Here is a 19,475-nt window from a genome sequence, read left to right on the forward strand (position 1 = left end):
ATTTTGGATGCCAAGGCAGGAGGATCACTTGAGGCCAGGAGTTCAAGACCAGCCTAGTCAACATAGCAAGACCCTGTCTCTATAACAAAAACATAGCCAGACATGGTGGCATGCACGTCTAGTACTCACCTACTCGGGAGGCTGAGGTAAGAGGATTGCTTGAGCCCAAGAGTTCAAGACCATCCTGGGCAACAGAGCAAGACCCTGCCTTTTAAAAAGTTTTTAAAAGAAATATTTCAAATCAGCACATTCAAAAAGCATTCATGGAGTAACTGTCACATGTCAGGCACTCTGTTGGTCACTTTTCCACACATTATCTCATTAAATCCTCAAAACAACTAATCTAAGAGGTAGTAGCCCTTATTGTGCCAGAGACAATGGTGGCAAAGAGAGGTAAAGAAGAAGCTTTCCTAGGGCAAAAGCCAGCTGGTGGCCACAGCTGGAAGAAGCCTCTTCCTACCAAATTTGAACTACAGTAGAGAAATCCCAGGACTACTCATTTTAAGAAAAGAATAACTTATTTTGTCATTGATCACCCCCTAAGTTGCCCATTTTATAAAGTTCGGGTTTCCATACATCAGGTTTCTTTTAAGAAACAGCCACTTTTATTTCAGAAATCTTTCAGGGAAGAAATTGTCCCCAGAAATTGCTCCTTCCCACAAAAGCTACATGATTAAATAACCCAACATAACTCCCGTTCCTGGAAAATGATGGTACCAGCAGTGCACAGATTACACATTCAGTAAATGTATTTGAAAATTTCCCCTAGTTTTCCAAAATAATTAGCTGCTTACTGTGTTATGATTTGTGGAATATTGACCTTTAAAAAGTATATATAGCCACTTCATGGGTTACATCTAAACTTTAAAAGGGCACCATTTTAGTAGCTTCATGAATCAGAATTCATGTAACACTATTAAATTATCTAACCCTTTAAAAATGCCAGTTAATAATAAGCTTTAAGGAATGAGCAATTTTCCCTCCTTTAGGTAATCAAATAACAGTCAAAAGTAGAATCCCTGGGGTTACGAGGACAGCAGCATTCACAGAGATGAACACTAGTGTGGATATATTCCATCTCACTGAGGTAGATTTTCTTAAATGGCTATTTCGGATTGCATCAGTGATCCAGGATACTAGTTTTATCCATAGAGCATCACAAAGAAACAGAAAGGCATTTCGAAGACTAGAAGAACAAAAGCATACAACAGATCTAATCAGAACTGTCTGTGGGTAGAGCCCAACTTGCTTTCAACATTTCCAGAAATTTAGTGCTTCTTCATTTACTACAAAGATTTCGAATTTCTTTAAACAACTTGAGGTTTGTTTGTTTCTAATACAGCGACCTCCATCATCACCAATATTTCTCTTTCCACTTTCCCTACAACCTTCCTAGTCAACATGTGAGCATCTTTCAGAATGCTGGAAACATAGGCAGATTTATCTACCATGAAGCTAATGTAGCTTGAGTTTCAGGACCCATCACTGGGAAGGGCCCTAGCAATGTGCTCACATGGTCATGTGTCATTGTAAAATTTGTAAAAGTAAATATTTTTGTATTATTTTACTTAGAAAGCCCCTCCTTCTCCCAAAATTATAAATACTTTAGACACCACACAACCTGGTTTCATCCCTGGTCAGGAAACTCTGCCAATAAACACCGATCTAGGTTACACAGATGTCTCATGCACTGAAGACCTTTTTAAAGTCAGCTAAACAGAGGTCAGGTCAAGCCACAAATGACCTTCATCAGAATTTAAATCTGCAATAGCTAGGCGCAGTGGCTCATGCCTGTAATCCCAGCACTTTAGGCAGTTGTGGCAAGAGAATCACCTTAGGCCAGGAGTTCAAGACTAACCTGGACAATATAATGAGACCCTATCTCTACAAAAAAAAAAAAAATTTAATTAAGCATGGTGGTGCACACCTGTAGTCCCAGTTACTTGAGAGGCTGAAGTGGGAGGACTGCTTGAGCCCAGGAGATCAAGACTGCAGTGAGCCGTGATTGTGACAATGCACTCCAACATGGGCAATAGAGCAGGAACCTGTCTCTAAAAAAAAATAATAATAAAACCAGTTTGCAATAATGTTCAGAAAATATAGTCTATAATGATTCCACATTTTCTTGAATGTTCTAATAGTTCCCTGTGATTTGGATTTCAAAAGCCATATGTATCCTTGACTCCCATAATGTTAAGCTCTTAAATTTCTTTTGGCATAAAATAGGATGTCTTTCTCTAAGACTAAAAAATGTATCACCAGGATAGAGCACATTTTCCACCAGCCCATGGACTGGACTCCCTTCCCAAGAACAGGGTTATTTCCTGTGACGTACTTGGCACTGCTTTGCCCTGTCTGTGATCCTGGGATAGATAGGAGTAAGAGATGCAATTCCACAGCTGTTGAGCTTCTGGGATCTCTAAACTTCTGTTTTGAAGCAAGCAACACTCTTTCCAGAAAGGAACTTGAGTAGTTCATGACATGAATTACAACTGAGATGTGAGATTGAAAGGAAGACAGGCATTCTTTCTGCCCTGATTTTATCACCCTTCAAAAGTAGGAGGAATCAGGGACGCACCATCTGACATTCATTTGGATATATTCTGAGGCAAACTGTTCCAGGAGTTTTTCTATTTACCACCAGTTGCCGCTTTGCAGAACACACACACACACACACACACACACAGACACACACACACACACACCACACACACAGATTCACAATTATTATTTTTCCAGCTATGAATATCAGATTAATGAAAGAAATTCAAGCGGGGCGCAGTGGCTCACTCCTGTAATCCCAGCACTTCGGGAGGCCGAGGTGGGCGGATCCCCTGAAGTCGGGAGTTCGAGACCAGCCTGGCCAACATAGTAAAACCCCGTCTCTGGTAAAAGTACAAAAATTAGCTAGGCATGGTGGCACGCACCTGTAGTCCCAGCTACTCGGGAGGCTGAGGCAAGAGAATCTCTTGAACCAGGAGGTGGAGGTTGCAGTGAGCTGAGATTGTGCCACTGCACTCCAGCCTGGGCAACAGAGCGATTCTTCATCTCAAAAAATAAATAAATAAACAAAATAAAAGGAAGGAAATTCAGTGTCTATCACAGTATAAAGAAAGCACACAATGTTTACTGAAAGAAATGAGGGCTTGACAATTTGAGGCAATAGCTGTCTGAGAGTTCTTTTTATCAGCATATATTTTTCTTCACACACACAGATACACACACACACACATCCTTCTCAGCTATCTATAGTTACAGCTCAGCCTTTAAGTGCCAACTGGCCAACTGGCCTGGGAGCTGGGAATTCATACATCCCAGCTGTCCAGTTCAGATCCCAAGTCCTAGAATACTTCTGGCTGGGTGGCCCTTTTCTGAAATGTGGCCAAGATTCTTCCAGTTCTTAGCTACAGTCTGTGTCTCATGTATTATTTCTTAAGAGTTTTGAAATACAAAATAATGTCACAACAGACAAAAATATGTTATGAGTTCACCAAGCTTTAATGGAAATACTCTAAGCATGAAACATCACAAACATGTCCAATTTCACAGTACGGCCTGTAAAACCTTGGCTTTCAGTATTCTTCCTACTGCTGAGGTGGTAGAAAAATGTTTTTCAAAAGACAGTGGAGAGACAGAAAAAAAGTCAGACTAATATATATCCCACCAATCACATTGTGATGACCAAAGCAAGGAGATGGAAGCAATCAACGTTTTCTTTTTTATGGGGGGAATGGGCTAGCCAATCTTCACTTTGCAGCAGTTCACTTTACTCTGATTTCTCTTCCAGGGTTCAACCAACTACACCCATGACATTTCTTACAGCATTTTAATAGCAAGCAGTGTATAAATTATGTCATTATGATAGTTTGCTTTAAATGTACTCTGGAACAATAGACTGTCTCTGGCTCCAGAGTCGAAATGATAGTTCTCCCCGAGTACTGTGCTAGGTACTGAATTTCTGTCATTTAGGATCTGATATTTACAACCAGAAAACAATATTTGTGTTGTGGTGGGGGAGCGGTGGGGTGCAAAAGTGACAACTGGTGGCCAGTGAGAAATGGGAAAACTCCTTTAGGAGAGGAAGGAACATCTTTTTAACATTGGCTTCTTACCTTGATTTACATATGCTTTAAAAAGCTTTAAGGTGAACAGGTGTGTGACTTATAGTTGAACGAGAAATTCTGGTACATGACATTATTTATAGATTAAATTGAGCTGTTGCCCTTTAGATAATATTTATTCATCCAGCAAATATTTATTGAACATTTACAATGAGCAAGGAATTGTGCTAAGCACTGAAAATGTAGTGGTGAAAAAAGCATACTCCCTGCCCTCAGGGACTTCAAGTTTTAGAGAAATAGGCATATAAATAGGCCATACTAATTCAGCACAACAGGTGGACAAAGGAGTGAAAGACCCGGGGGCATTATGGGAGCACAGAAAGGTACCTAATATGTCTCCAGTGGTCAGGAAGGGAAGAAGGGATATCGAAACTGAGATTTAAAAGATTATTAAGAGTCATCAGGCAAATGGAGGGGGAGTAAGAGTGGAGAAAGGTTGTTTACTCAAAGGACGTGAAAAGACCCTGATAAGAAAGAGGGATGTTGTATGTACACATAAAACTGGAGAAGTTCGGGCATTTGGAATTTTTGTTCTGAGAACAGTGGGGAGTCATTGAATGACTTTCAGCAGGGAAGAGATATTATCTAACTTGCATTTCAGAAATATATTCTGGCTACACCTTGGAAGGTAGATTGATAGAGGACCAGAAGAGAGGCAAAGTGATCAGCCAGAGGACTATTACCATAGTGCAGGTAAGCAACGAAGGTGGCCTAAACTAGAAAAGTGGCAGTGGAGGATACAGAGAAGTATAGATTGGAGAGATTATCTTAATCCATTTAGGCTGCTCTAATAAAATACCATAAGCTGAGCAGCTTAGAGATAACAGAAATTTATTCCCCCAATTCTGAAGGCTGGGAAGTCCAAGATCAAGGTGCCAGCAGATTCAGTGTCTGGTGAGGGCCTGTTTTCTGGTTCATAGATGCCACCTTCTTGTCATGTCCCCACATGATGGAAAGGGCAAGGGATTTATCTCAGGCATCCTTGATAAGGGCACTAATCCCATTTTGATGAAGGCAGAGTCCTCATGACTTAATCGCTTCCCAAAGGCTCCATCTCCTAATACCAGCCCTTTGGTGATTAGGATTCAAAATATAAATTTTGGGTAACACAAACCAGACCACAGCAGAGAATATAAGGATGTAATGAATAACAATAGCTAGTGTTTATTTTTTGCCAGACTCTATAGCATGCACTTCACATGCTTTATCTCACCTGATCCATACAACCCCATAACATGGTCACTGCAGAGAAAACTGAGCCTCAGAGGGATTAAGTAACTTATCCAAGATCCCTCAACTAACAGCAGGTGCTTGATCTTAACCACTATATTCTACCTCCTCTTCAGGTAAAAATGTTAAAGAGAAGATGAGGGAAGGAAAAGGTACAATTCTGAACCAAGGTTTCTGCTGTGGGCAATTATGAACACAGAAGTTTGAGGAAATGTTGGGGGAGTTGAGTGATGCATTAATTTGTACATGTTGAGTTGGATGTCTATCAGATTTTCAGTGTAGATGTGTAAATGACAGATGTGTATATATATATATATTATATATATATATATACACCCATAAATATATATATGGGTCTGAACTCAATATATCTGATGAAGAAACAGATCTGAAGGAGAATTATTAGTCATAGGAGCAGGAGAGATTACCTTAAGAGAGTGTGTAGAATGAGAAGAGACCTAAACAGATTCCCAAGAAGCACAAACATTTAGGGGGCAGCCAGAGGAAGAGGGCTATGCAAAGAGAAGAAAGAAGAGATGAAGAAAGAAACCCAGATAGGGTGGTTATCACAGAAGCCAAGCAAAATAGATTTTCCAAAAGCAAGTGGTCAGAGGCTGCAGAGAGGTACGGTAAGATATAGATTAAAAATGTCCACAGGGTTTACCAGCAATGAGGCTGCCTGTGACCTTGATAAGAGCATCTCCAGAGGAGTGCTCAAAGGTGAGGAAGAGGAGATCAAGGTAGAGACAACTCTCAAGAGGTTTGGTTGTGAATAGGGAGAAAGAACTAAGGCAGTAGACAGAAGGGGACCTTGGGTCAATAAAATTTTCTTGTTGATTTGTTTATTTTTAAAGGCTTGAATGACTTAAACACATTTTGATGCTGCTGATACGAAGCTAGTAGAAACAGACAGAAAGCACTTGTCATAGGTGAATGAATAGAAGATGAAGAAAATGGGGATCAGAGAGATGAGGAATTAACTTTAGAAGGGAGGAGAGATGCTGCTCTACTATCACAGGAGGAAAGGAATAAATGATAGGGGAAACACAGGTGGCTTAGTCAAAACATTTATTTCTCAAAGATCTGGAGGCTGGAAAGTCCAGAATCAAGGCTGACAGATTTGATGTCTGGTGAGGGCTCACTTTCTGGTTGGCAAATGACCATCTTCTCATTATGTCCTCATATGGCCAGTCCTTGGTGTGCACATGTGGAGAGAAAGAAAGACCTCATGTCTCTTCCCCTTCTTATAAAGGGACTATTCTCATCATGGGGGCTCCACCCTTATAACATCATCTAAATCTAATTAATTCCTAAAGGCCCCACCTCTAAATACCATCACATTGGGGATAGGGGCTTCAAAATATAAACTTTAGGGGCACAAAATATTCAGCCCTAGTGTAGGGAAGGAAAAATATCTTTTTTTCCCTATCATAGGTTAATGGCCCCATAACAAAAGACAGATTGACCACAGAAAAGCATACATGTGTATTTAATATACATTTTATGTGACACAGGAGCTTTCCTAAGGAAATGAAGACCTGAAGGAACCATTAAACCTGTGTATTTTTTAGAAACGTGTGGATTTTTATGCTAGATTTGATGAAGGAGTGGATAATCATAGAGAAACAGAACTGAACAAAGTGGGTATAATCTAATGGTAATAAACTGGGGGATACTTAGCAAGGCTTGTTGGTTCAGATTCTTCTCTGCGACCCTCCATCTTCAGAGTTAAGAATATTCCTTCCCATGGGAGTAGGTAGCTGAAGTGGTATGGAAGTAAAGACCTCTGAAGTTTAAGAGGTCAAAGAACTGAGAGGTCAGAGTGGTGTTCTGCCTGTCCATGTCAATTATGACACCCCCTAGGGGAATGGCAGGATTTAGGATGCAAAAGAATTCTCTAATCCTGATACCAAAGCCTCTGCTGAATGAAGTGGAGAAGGTTGTGAGCATCAGGCAGCAGACTAAAGCAACACTTTTCTCACCTTCCAGAATGGTTTCTCATAGACAAGAATAAGAGCCTATTTATTGAGCTCTCCTGATGTGCCAGGCACCCTTTTCTAAGCACTTTACATACGTTGTCTCACTTCATCCTCACAACAACCTTTTAAGGTAGGCCCTGGTATTATCTCACCCATTTTACAGATAAGAGAAGTAAAGCACAGAGATATGAAATAGCTTTTCTAGGATTACCCAGCTAGTACATATCAGAGCTAGGACTTGAACTTAAGCAGTCTGGCTCCAGAGTCTGTGCAGATGATCATCCTGTACCACACATGTGTAATGTATACCACATACACTATCTCATTCAACTATGACAAGAACACTACCCAATAGGTACTATTATTTCCCCCACATTCCAAATGAGGAAAATGAAGCTTCAGATTAGAAAATGACTCCATCATACTACTTCCAATGACATATTTTCTATAGAAAAATTAGCCTTGATTTTCCCGTTTTAATTTATATTACTTATTCCAGGAACATAACATTCATCTAATTCAAGTAGTTAGATACGTACATCTATACTGTAGATACTTCTTTTTTGTTTTTTAGATATTTCTCTTTTTTTATTATTATACTTTATGTTCTATATTTCTAATTTGCCTTTCAAGTGGTGCTCTTTTAAGTGGCTGATCAGTAAAGAAAATTACATTACCTGATTAAGAGAGCAAAAGAGAAGGAATGGGCTTTAATGGTAGAACAATGGCTAACAATAATGTTGTAGTTGTATAGTACTTTAATGTTTTGCAAAGGACTTTAACATATACTATTTTATTTGATCCTCCCCAAAGAAGAGGAAGAGTATCCTGAATGTGAAAGTTCTAAGACCTTAGAATACAATACCTAAGGAAAACCCCACCTTGCTTGCTATTGTTGTTATTTTATAAAGTACAAACAACATAATATCTGCAAGTGTGTAAAACAGTTTCCTCTGGAGACAGAGGAATAATCTAGTCTAGAGTGGACTCTAAATCATTTGATGTCTTTAAAATTTTGCCAGAACACTGAATTCATAATCATATTCTAAGGCAGAGATTTCAAATCTTTTGGGTGACAGGGTACTCTATTTTCAACCCCACTTACCCCAGTCCTAAAAGTCTTTTAGGCATGTTTTCTAAAACAGTAATTCAAACTCATTTTATTTTGAAAATGCTAAGGTCATTTAAGATTACTGGAGCTGTCTAATGTGTCATAAAACAAAGGTTGAGACTTGTGCTGAAACCTAAATCCTATACCTAATAACATTATCAACAGACAATTGCGAGTAAAGACAGATTAAAATGAGAGCAAAATTAACTTATTCAACAATTGTTTACTAAGCACTTACTACACACAGGTCACTGTGCTAAGTACTGAAGTACTCATGGATTGCTGTGTTAATCAGTGTTGGTTAACTGCTGTAGCTCTAACAAATAATCCCCAAGTCTCAGTGACTTAATACAGTAAAAGTTTCTCTTTTGAGCAAAGTCCAATTCAGATGTTCCTGGCAGCTCTCCTCCAAATGGGGACTCAGGAATTTAGGCTCCATGCTTCATTTGGTTTCACCATCCTCTAGAGCCACCATACTAGCTATTTTGCAAAGGAACTCATGGGATGTTTTGTGAACCAGAACTGGAAGTGATACACAACACTTCCACCTACATTCCACAGAACAGAACTTAGTCACCTAGCCTCAACCTTACTGCAATGGAGGCTGGAAAATGTAATCTTCCTATGTGTCCAATAAAAGAAAATGAATTTGATGAACACCTAACCAGTCTCTGCCTCAATCACATAATCCATTGTTTCCCAACTTTAATCATTCTAGAATCACCTTTGTAATATTTGTGATATGTAATAATCAGCTGTATTATTTAATTAGTATTTTCTAGAAGTTGACTCACTTTTTATATTTGGATAATTTTTTAAAAGGAAACTTGGTCACTATAGTAAGTGGAAAGGCAGTATCTCTTCCTATAAATAGAACGTAATGATAAAAGTAAATATGACCACAAAATAGCATTAAGTTTTAGCCGAAGACCATTTTCTGCTGGAGGCACTGAGCTAAAGCTTGCTCTCACTTGCTAAAAAGGAAGATTAGCAAGTGTTAGAAAGACAGAGAGATGTTAACCACATGGGAACACCTAATTGAAACCTACTTCTTATCAGAAAGATTGAAAGATAATTGAAACACTAAATTATTGGAATTAATGAATTGTAATCTCAACATTTTGAATAATCTTTTTCCCTGGGAACTTTTTGTTATTTCTTTTACTAATTACTTGTGTCACAGGACTTTTCCTTAGTACAGCTAAAAACGGGATTCTTGTCTGTCCCAGGGTCACAAAAATTTAGACTTGCAGGTGGTTTGAAGGGTGAGTGAAGCAGGGTTTTACTGAGTGAAAAGGAAAAAAGAGGAAACAGGGATCCTCTGCAAAGCCAGAGCCTCTGCTAGAGCGCTTCCAGCCCAGCAGTTCGAATCCCAGGTTCCACACAAGAAGAGGAAGGGCCAGACTCCTCCCTGCTGCAAACATCATGAACTTCCCGAGGCTCTGCCTCAGTGGGCAGGCTGGTTGGTGTTTCTCCAGGGACCCCTCCCACCTGGCTGTCTCACTTGGTTGTTACATTATAAGATTTTTACAATTGCTTTTTCTACAAATAATAAAGCCGAAACCTAGAGAGGGTGAAGTAACTTAACCAAGGTCTCACACGTAATAACTGGCATGGCTCAAAGTACAACAAAAGCCTACTAATGTTTGATTTATAAACATTTATGTTGATAAAATAAAAACTTCAGCCGAATTAATATAAAAGAGTTTAACTGAGCAATGAATGATTTGCATATTGGGCAGCCCCAGAATCACAGCAGATTCACAGAGATTCCAGGGGTGCCTTGTGGTCAGAACAAATTTATAGGCAAAAAAGGTAAAGTGACATACAGAATTGCAAGTGAGGTACAGAAACAGTGAGAGTGCTTACAGGTCAACGTTTGCCTTATTTGAACGCAGTTTGAACATTCAGCAGTCTACGAGTAGTTGAAGTAAGACTGCTGGGATTGGCCAACACTCAGCCATTGTTACAGGGGAATACTATGAAGTTCGGTTTTCAATTTTGTCTATTAAGCTAGGTTAAAATTCATCCACAGGGACTCAAATATAGAAGTATCGAGTCCTTCTCAGGCCATATTTAGTTTGCTTTAACAATTCCCCCGTTTTGGTCATTTTCTCAATTTTGAGAGATTGACCAAACTCTTTGTCACTGATGTTACTATCACTATAGTATATGTACTTATATAGTTTTAAAACCCACTGGAAAAGTAGAACAGTGGGTTTTGCAAAGAGGTAATAAGGACTGAGTAGAGGATACCTCCTTATACTAGAACATGCTGTTTACAGGAGAAAAAGTCTTGTCTGTTTTAGGAGCTATGTGTTTTCTTAAAGCCTTAGCTTGATTATGTCATATTTAGCACAAGTGACTCCATTTTAGTTCGGTTTGGTTTGTTAGGGCCTTGTGCATCAGCTCAGTCCAAAATAATGGCCTCCTATAATTTTGTTTAAAAAAATTTCCTCTTTTTGGCCAGGTTCTCACATAGGTGAGAGTGTGACCAAAACTTAGGGCCTTAGTGCCACTCTCAGTTACCATCATTTTGAGTTTCTGGTCTCAGCACGTCATTCATAGGTTATGGTGTCATCATGGTCACACATTTCTTTCAGCTTTTGTCGTTCTAGCTGAAGAGAGACCATTTGACGTTCCAGAGATGGATGCATGAAAACATTTAAATCCTTGAGATAATACAGCACACCAGGGAGACTATTATTATGACTATTCAGAGGATAATACCAAGAGTTTTGAGTATGCTCCTTACCCAGGGTCCCCATAAACCAAACCACCTAAAATTAAATAAGTAAAGAATGAGCTAGATGAAGAGTCTACTTGCTTGACTAAGTGGCCTTTTCATTAATCCTCTACAACCGAATTTTTATAATCTACATTTGATGTATTTTTCCATAGGCCACGAGTGTCAGCAGCTGCACAGGTACTTTTCTGTTTAGCTAATTCTATTATTTAGCATAATTTTCATAAGAGAATTTAAAGTCTGTTGTGTAATGATAGCCTTTAAAGTAGAATTTTCTGTAAAGCCTATTGTGTGGGTGACATTTCTAATTATTGCCTCTTTTATTCTAAACCATGGACAAAGGACCTAACAACTGATGTCCTTCTAGAAGAGTGAAAGCCTCCTGGCAATGTTCTCTTTAATCCATGATGTGGGTTAAGAGGAGGTTTGACTGATTATGAGGCAACACATGTACCACCAAAGTTTCTCACCTACATTGGGCCTTCATCTTTTCTCTATTAAAGTATATGGTTATTCATGTAGAAGGCTGGCTGCAAAATCCATAACAAATAAAAGCATACCCTATAAGTGCACATAATAGGCCCCCTTTTCATTTCTATTGCTCATACAGGCATAAACAGGGAAAAAATGTTCAAATATAAGAGTCTCGTCGTAGTAGAAGTCTTGATCGGTGATCTTGGTGAAAGCTGTTTACATCAAGGATGTTATCTTCTTCTGGGGAGAAACTTTCCTGGTTAGTTTTACCTTAAGGGTTCCAATGGGTGTACAGTTCCAGGAGTGTGGAGGGAGCCGTCTCAGTTATGAGATTATGAACCCAAGGTTCAAGTCTCCAAAGTTTTGCTGTAATGTGGATGGCAAGTACAGTCTTTCTCTGATGTTCTCAGAAGATCCAATCTTCGGGCTCTAGATTGTGAAGGGATTGTCCTCAGCAAACCATTAAAAAGCTTTATTTACCTGGTGAAAACACACTGTAGCATAATAATTTACTGTTATAACATCAGCCCTCTTGCATGGGAAAGCTTTTATACAACCAGAAAACATGAATTGAAAATGACAATTGAATGAAATCCCTTTATAAATGTTTAAATGGCCCATCAGGTAGCCAAATGTACCTAAAGCTTTGATTGTCTTCCCAGAAATATGGAACCAAACACTGGTTTTAAACTATTTCTGCAATTTATAAGTCACCACATCAATATATTCAATTTGGATTTTTTTTTTCATGACGATTCATGTAATGCAGAACCTTTAATAACAAAAGCTTTAAGGACTCAGGAAAGACAAGGTGGCCATCCTGATTATTCATGAATCCATGCTTAACATTGGACTTACGTCCTTTTGCATTTCAATTGTTTCTCCAATTTAGGTGCATAGCACTGATAGGTAAAGGGTTAGCAGAGGTAATTTGACTTAGACCTTGGAGTTCATTCAAATTGTATATTTAAATGATTTTAGTATTGGCTGATTTAGCATGATAATCTAGAGCTTGATTTTGAAAGGTTTGTTAAATACCAAAGGTTTAAAACATTGGATATTACAAAATAAAATCTTAGGGTACCATTAGTCATTTATTTAGCAAAATGATAACTCAAAAATTTTTAAAAGGAAAAAACCTTATTCTGATAGAGAAGAGACTCAGCTTTCCAAACAAGACCCAATGAAGATAGCATGAGGACAACTGACTGTCTCCCTTCTTTCCGTTCCCCACTTTGTCCTTTGTAGTTACTTAAAAGATAAACAAAAACCTTCATCTTTTGATATTATATAAAAATGCTTTTTAAAAGAGAAAACTAAATTTCATGTTTCCATTAGTGTATTTTTGATGTTAAAGCTAGTTTTTAAATAACATTTTATAAACCTATTCAGTTTTAATTAGTTTGACCACAGGGTAAGATTTTTATAAACCTTTTATAACCCTTTAAATTTTTTTTTTCTCAAAGCAGAGCAATGTTTTAAGAAAACTCTGTTGTGCTTTTATTCCAATGTCCAATTTATGGAAAAAATTGAATAATGCCATTTTAACTTTAGCCAATATGTCCACACATAGAATTTTTTACAATTAATTTTTTCATAAACCTTCCACAACTCGTTCAAACTTTTAGCTTTATTTAATTTAAAACAATCCTTAACCCTCTAACCTAGACAGAAATTTACATTCCATACCTTTTATAACCTTTTACGAAAACACACTTTATTCCCCTTACACACCTTGTATGTAAACTTATTTTTTCAATAGTCTCAATTACATATTAACATATTAACTCTTAGCAACTTTTACTTTTGGCGAAAACCTTGGTAAGTAAGAGATTTTAATTATGTACTAGGTGTGGAGCCTAGGACCTAGACAGAAATGCAGATAAGGTCTGACTCTTTCCGGCATCTAACTCTGCATGTACCAGGCCTTACCTGGCTGTAAAACAGGCAAACTATACAGTTAAAAGTCATACTGGCACTTTAGGAAGCATTTATGAGGCCTAATTTTAAATTGTAGAAAATTTCTGGCAAAAATATCTTTTCATAAATTCTTTCACGACTTACACAGACCATGTACAACACGTTTAGACATTCTGATTTGCCCTAAACGCCCCTCTTTTTAAACACCCAGTCATTTTACTTTAGGATAAGAATTTACCATACAACATCCTTTCTTATATAAAATCTATTTTCTTTATAATCTTCTTTGCATAGCTAGTGAGCATGGTTAATTCCATATATACCCAGGCCTATTTAGAATTTAATGTCTCCAAAATAAATTGAACAATTTTCAAAAGTCAAAGCAATTTATGACTTTAAAGCATTTTCTTTTTTTTTTTGAGACGGAGTCTCGCTCTGTCGCCCAGGCTGGAGTGCAGTGGCCGGTTCTCAGCTCACTGCAAGCTCCGCCTCCCGGGTTTATTTTTTAGTAGAGACGGGTTTCATCGTGTTAGCCAGGATGGTCTCGATCTCCCGACCTCGTGATCCGCCCGTCTCGGCCTCCCAAAGTGCTGGGATTACAGGCTTGAGCCACCGCGCCTGGCTGCATTTTCAAACCTCATATCTGACCTGCATAATTTAGACAAAATGTCTTTATTTTATCAATAATCTTTAAAGCTGTTTTTATTTTGCTTTTAAAATATTTGATTTAAGCATTTGTTTTTGTTTAAGCCAATTAATTAGAGCTCTTTTATATAAACATTACACACAACACATATATAATTACACAGACAGACAGAAGATCACTACAGTAGTTGTAAGATTTTTTGTTTGCCAGTTTTTAAGTTTCTTAATTGGTTACTGGCTTTAGGGTGGAGCCCTTGGAAGAACAGGGCCAGGAAAGGAGTTTCTGGTGCCTTCTGTTTTTCCCAAGGAGTCTAGGCTGCTAGAGCTTGAATATCTGCTTTTAATTAATCTGACTTTTAACCATAGCACTCTAATAAAGTCCTTTTAATATTTTTTATTACTTGATTTTAGGCAGACCAAGCGGCCAATATTTCTGGCCTTTGAACTTTACCAAAGGTAACCTCCCAGGTGCTCAGAGAAAAGAAAATTTAAGATAGTCCATGGAGAAGAGGCTAAACAAGGTCATGTAGAATTAAACCAAAGGGGACTTATTGCCTAAGCAGGGAACTGAACCCAGACTGCCAGTGTGAAAAGGAGAAACCTTAGCTACTGAGCTACAGCACACAGTAATCTCTGTTACCCTTCCCAGAAGGAATCTACAGTCATTAATTTTGAGTTTGCAAAGGCTTTTAACTGCTCAAGATAATTTTTAGAGCTAACTATGACATAAACCCTAAAATTCCTGTTCTCTGGAAGGCAGAGACTAGGAGAAAGTATTGCCATGTGGTTACAGGGCCAAGCTCCCAAGGACATTAAAACAAGATGGAGATAAACAGTAATTTTTACTGTTCATTCAACCATTTGCACAGAGAAAAAGAAGCAAGAAATCTGACTGGTAAGAAATTCTTACCCTTTTGCCAGCATCCCAGGCTTCTGGGTTGTTTCCCTGAGTGGCCCTAGTGACTCAGCTCTCTGCACCATTGCGTTGGGACCAAGCTGCGTCATAAAGGAAAATTATCTTTTCTTGTTCTGGCCAGAGTAAAATACATGTGACAAAACATAGACATTCTGATTAGCACCCAATATCAAACTGGCAAGGCTCAAACTTGCCCCTGCTTAGGCCCCATGATTGTTAATCCAACCTCCAACCAGGAGTTTCAACATGTGGTCTCTGGGCAAGATGGTCGCCCTGAGTAACAGAAAATATAAGACAGGAAAAGTAGAGGGAGAAAAGCATTGCCTGTGGCAGGGTGGGGAAGGTGAGCTGCTCAGGGAGGCCAGAGAAAGACCCACCCATTGCAGCACCACTAAAAAGTTCAGGCGACTGCTTCTCGGTACCAAAGGGATCTTTTCCAGTAGTCCCATCAGCTCTCAAGTTTCCCCTTTTAGGGAGGAGAAAGCTCCCCATGTCCCACGATCTTGTATGTGCCCAATCCTGTCACCCACAGCCATCAGCAAAGAATGCAAGGCAGATTATTCCAAAGAGAATAGCAGTTGACATGCTGTAGTACTAAACCCATTCTTAGCCAAAAGGGACTTTTTCATTTTTAAATGTACTTCAATGCATTACTGTTCATTCGGAACGTTCCACTGTAAGTTATCTTTAGTAAGATTTTGCCATTTCTGTAAGATTTTGCTGCCTCCTGGGCCTAAACTATAAGCCAGAAGGAACTCACTTTTCTAGAAATTAAGGATCTCATTGTACCTAAAATATTGGCTTTATGCTCAGGTTCTCTTGATTAACTTAGCCAATAATTTTCCTAACTAAACATGCAAGAAACATGAAACAAAGTGGTATAACACAAAAATTCCTGAGAATTTTCAAAAGTCAAATTTTATAACCCCTGCAAAAGTCAAATTTTATAATATTTTATGGCTTACTTCCAGCTCCTTTCCAACCCAGTCAGATATAAGAGGCCTCTAACTGGATTCAAGCCAGTTAATTCCCAGATCAAATCCATTCCTGAACCCAGTCTAGTTTCTGTCATGACTCCAAACCCAGTTTGGATCAGAAATTTGCTCAAAGAAACTCAGAGAGCTCAAAACACAAATCCATGGAGCTCCAAAATCCAAAAGGGAGCATGCCCACGATCCCCAGCGGCTCTGAGAGATCAATGGACACAAGTGGGTCCTGCAGGCACCTTGCACATTCACTCAGCACTCCTGGGGGTGGCTAGAAGCTCTACTTTGAATCCCACTTGTGACACCATCTGATAAAAGAAAACCTCCAGCCGGATTAAATTTAACAGAGTTTAACTGAGCAATGAACGATTAGCGAATCTGGCAGCCCCCAGAATAACAGCAGATTCACAGAAACTCCATGGTTGCTGCGTGGTCAGAACAAATTTATAGACAAAAAAGGTAAAGTGACGTACAGGAATCAGAAGTGAGGTACAGAAATAGTGAGATTGGTCACAGCTAGTCATCTGCCTTATTTGAACGTGGTTTGAACATTCAGCAGTCTATGAGTAGTTGAAATATAGCTGCTGGGATTAGCCAACACTCAGCCGTTGTTACAGGTGCATACTATTAAGTTCGCTTTTCAATTTTGTCTATTAAGCTAGGATACTGTTTATCCACAAGGACTCAAATATAGAATTACAGAGTCCTTCTCAGGACATATTTAGTTTGCTTTAAGAATGTGAACTATAAAGATTATCATGATGCATTTCATCTCTCAATATGTAACTCACATAAAATCTAAAGTTGGTCACATTTACCAATGCCTGATGCCTGTGAACACAGTGGCAGGGAAACCAAGAGGATATAGTAATGTTATTGGGTAGGTTTCTACAAATCTAGAAAAGAAATGCCAAAAAATAAAAAACGAATTTAAAAAAGAACCCCCAGAATAGCCTTGAAATATCTGAAAAAGAGAAACAATGAAGGGGAATTACTCTTGAAGTATATTAAAATGCATTATAAGTCTGTCTACAGTAATTAAGACAGTGTAGCACTGTCACATGAATTGACAGTGGCATTGATGAAATGGAGTAGAATCTGAAAATAGATGTAAACACGTGAGAATTTCACATTTGATAAAGCTATTTTGTATCAGTGGGGAACTTGTGCACTTTTTAGTAAAAGATATTTGGATAACTGGGTAGCCATAGGAGAATAATCACCGTAATTTCATCATATGTGCTTATATATATATATACACAAATGTGCTTGTACATAAATAGAATAACCCTAGGAAGACACATAAGAAATTAATCATGGTAGTTGCCTCAAGAAAGGGACACTAAGTGGCTGAAATGCCATGTGCATATATTATAATATCTATTACTCTTTAATTAATTAAAACCCAATAGAGAATAGAATAATGCTAACAACTTCATAGGGCTAACCACCATTAAGTGGCCTAGAAGTTCACTTTTTTCCGATATCAGTAAAGTTTTGAAAGCATTTTCTATTTTTATCACCTATTTTGTTTTTATTTGGGGTTACTTTATGCTCGTAACTCCATTCTGAGACCATAGTCTCCAAAGCAGCCCCCTCCTCTACCCTATTCACACTCCATATCACATGCACTTTACAGGATCTAGAAGTCCTTAGGCCAACCTTAAATGAAATCTGGAAGCCAATAATGCAAATTTTAATAACCTGGGAATTCATAACAGCCCTCGTCCTGTATTTCTCTAAACTGTAAATATTGCTCAGTAATCCAGGAAATTATGGCTCCAACATTTTGGAGTGCCAAGAAGACAGTTGAACATTTTCTGAAATGGTAACAAAGTTTTTCTAATAATGTGTTGATTTTCCAATCTATTGGTAAGCCTATTTCAGGATAGATTATCCCTCCTATAAAATATGGTTGTTTCAAAACAGCCTGAAGGGAGCAGGCACAGAAGGGAAAGAAGGCAAGAGATTACCTAAATATTCTCAGCAACTTTCATTTACAAACACATTCTTTGTCAAAATACAGCAGTTCAACCATTCCTCACCTTTGCACTTTTTATCACTGTACTTACCATAGTGTATCAAAACCTGATTAAATATCTATTGCCTCTGTGAACCCTGAAAATCTGACATAGGTCTCAGTTAATTAGAAAGTTTATTTTGCCAAGCTCGAGGACACGTACCAGTGATACAACCTCAGGAGGATCTGACGACATGTGCCGAATATGGTCAGAGCACAGTTGGGTTTTATACATTTTAAGGAAACATGAAACATCACTCAACATATGTAAGATGAACATTGGTTCTGTCTGGAAAGGCGGGACAACTTGAAGCAAAGGCAGACAGACTGGAAATGGAGGGGGGCTTCCAGATTATAGGTAGGTAAGAGACAAATGGTTGCATTCTTTTGAGTTTCTGATAAGCTCCTCCAGAGGAGGCAATCGGATATGCATTCATCTCAGTGAGCAGAGGGGTGACTGAATAGAATGGGAGGCAGATTGGCCCAAGCAGTTCCAGCTTGACTTTTGCTTTTATTTTAGTGTTTTTGGGGGCCCCAAGATTTCTTTTCCTTTCACACTCTGTTATAGGAAAGGGATCCCAATCCAGACTCCAAGAGAGGGTTCTTTGATCTTGCACAAGAAAGAATTCAGGGTGAGTTCGCAGTGCAAAGCAAAAGCAAGTTATTATGAAAGTAAAGGAATAAAGAATGGCTACTCCATAGACAGAGCAGCCCCAGGGGCTTCTTGTTGCCCATTTTTATGGTTATTTCTTGATGATATGCTAAACAAAAGGTGGATTATTCATGCTTCCTCCTTTTTAGACCATATAGGGTAACTTCCTGACATTGCCATGGCATTTGTAAGCTGTCATGGAGCTGGTAGGAGTGTAGCAATGAGGACGACCAGAGGTCACTCTCGTCACCATCTTGGTTTCGGTGGGTTTGGGCGGGATTCTTTACTGCAACCGTTTTATCAGCAAGGTCTTTACGACCTGTATTTTGTGCGTACATTTAGTCTCATCCTGTAACTTAGAATGCCTTAACCATCTGGGAATGCAGCTGAGTAGGTTTCAGCCTCATTTTACCCAGCTCCTATTCAAGATGGAGTTGCTCTGGTTCCAATGCCTTTGACACCTCCATGAAACTGTAGCTTCTCAAAGGCAGGGACTGCTTGATTCATGCTTGATTGCATAAGCATTTAGTATAGTGCCTAGAACATAACAAATGTTCTGTGAATGGATTAATGAACAAATGAAGGACTTCTTTTCAACTAACTGAGTTGTGTCAATGTATTCAAAATGTGAATTATCTCTCAGTGAAACAAAATCATGTATTCAGAAAGGTAAAA

The sequence above is a fragment of the Trachypithecus francoisi genome, unplaced genomic scaffold (assembly GCF_009764315.1).
Source record: "Trachypithecus francoisi isolate TF-2019V2 unplaced genomic scaffold, Tfra_2.0 Lachesis_group6, whole genome shotgun sequence".
Taxonomy (NCBI): Eukaryota; Metazoa; Chordata; class Mammalia; order Primates; family Cercopithecidae; genus Trachypithecus; species Trachypithecus francoisi.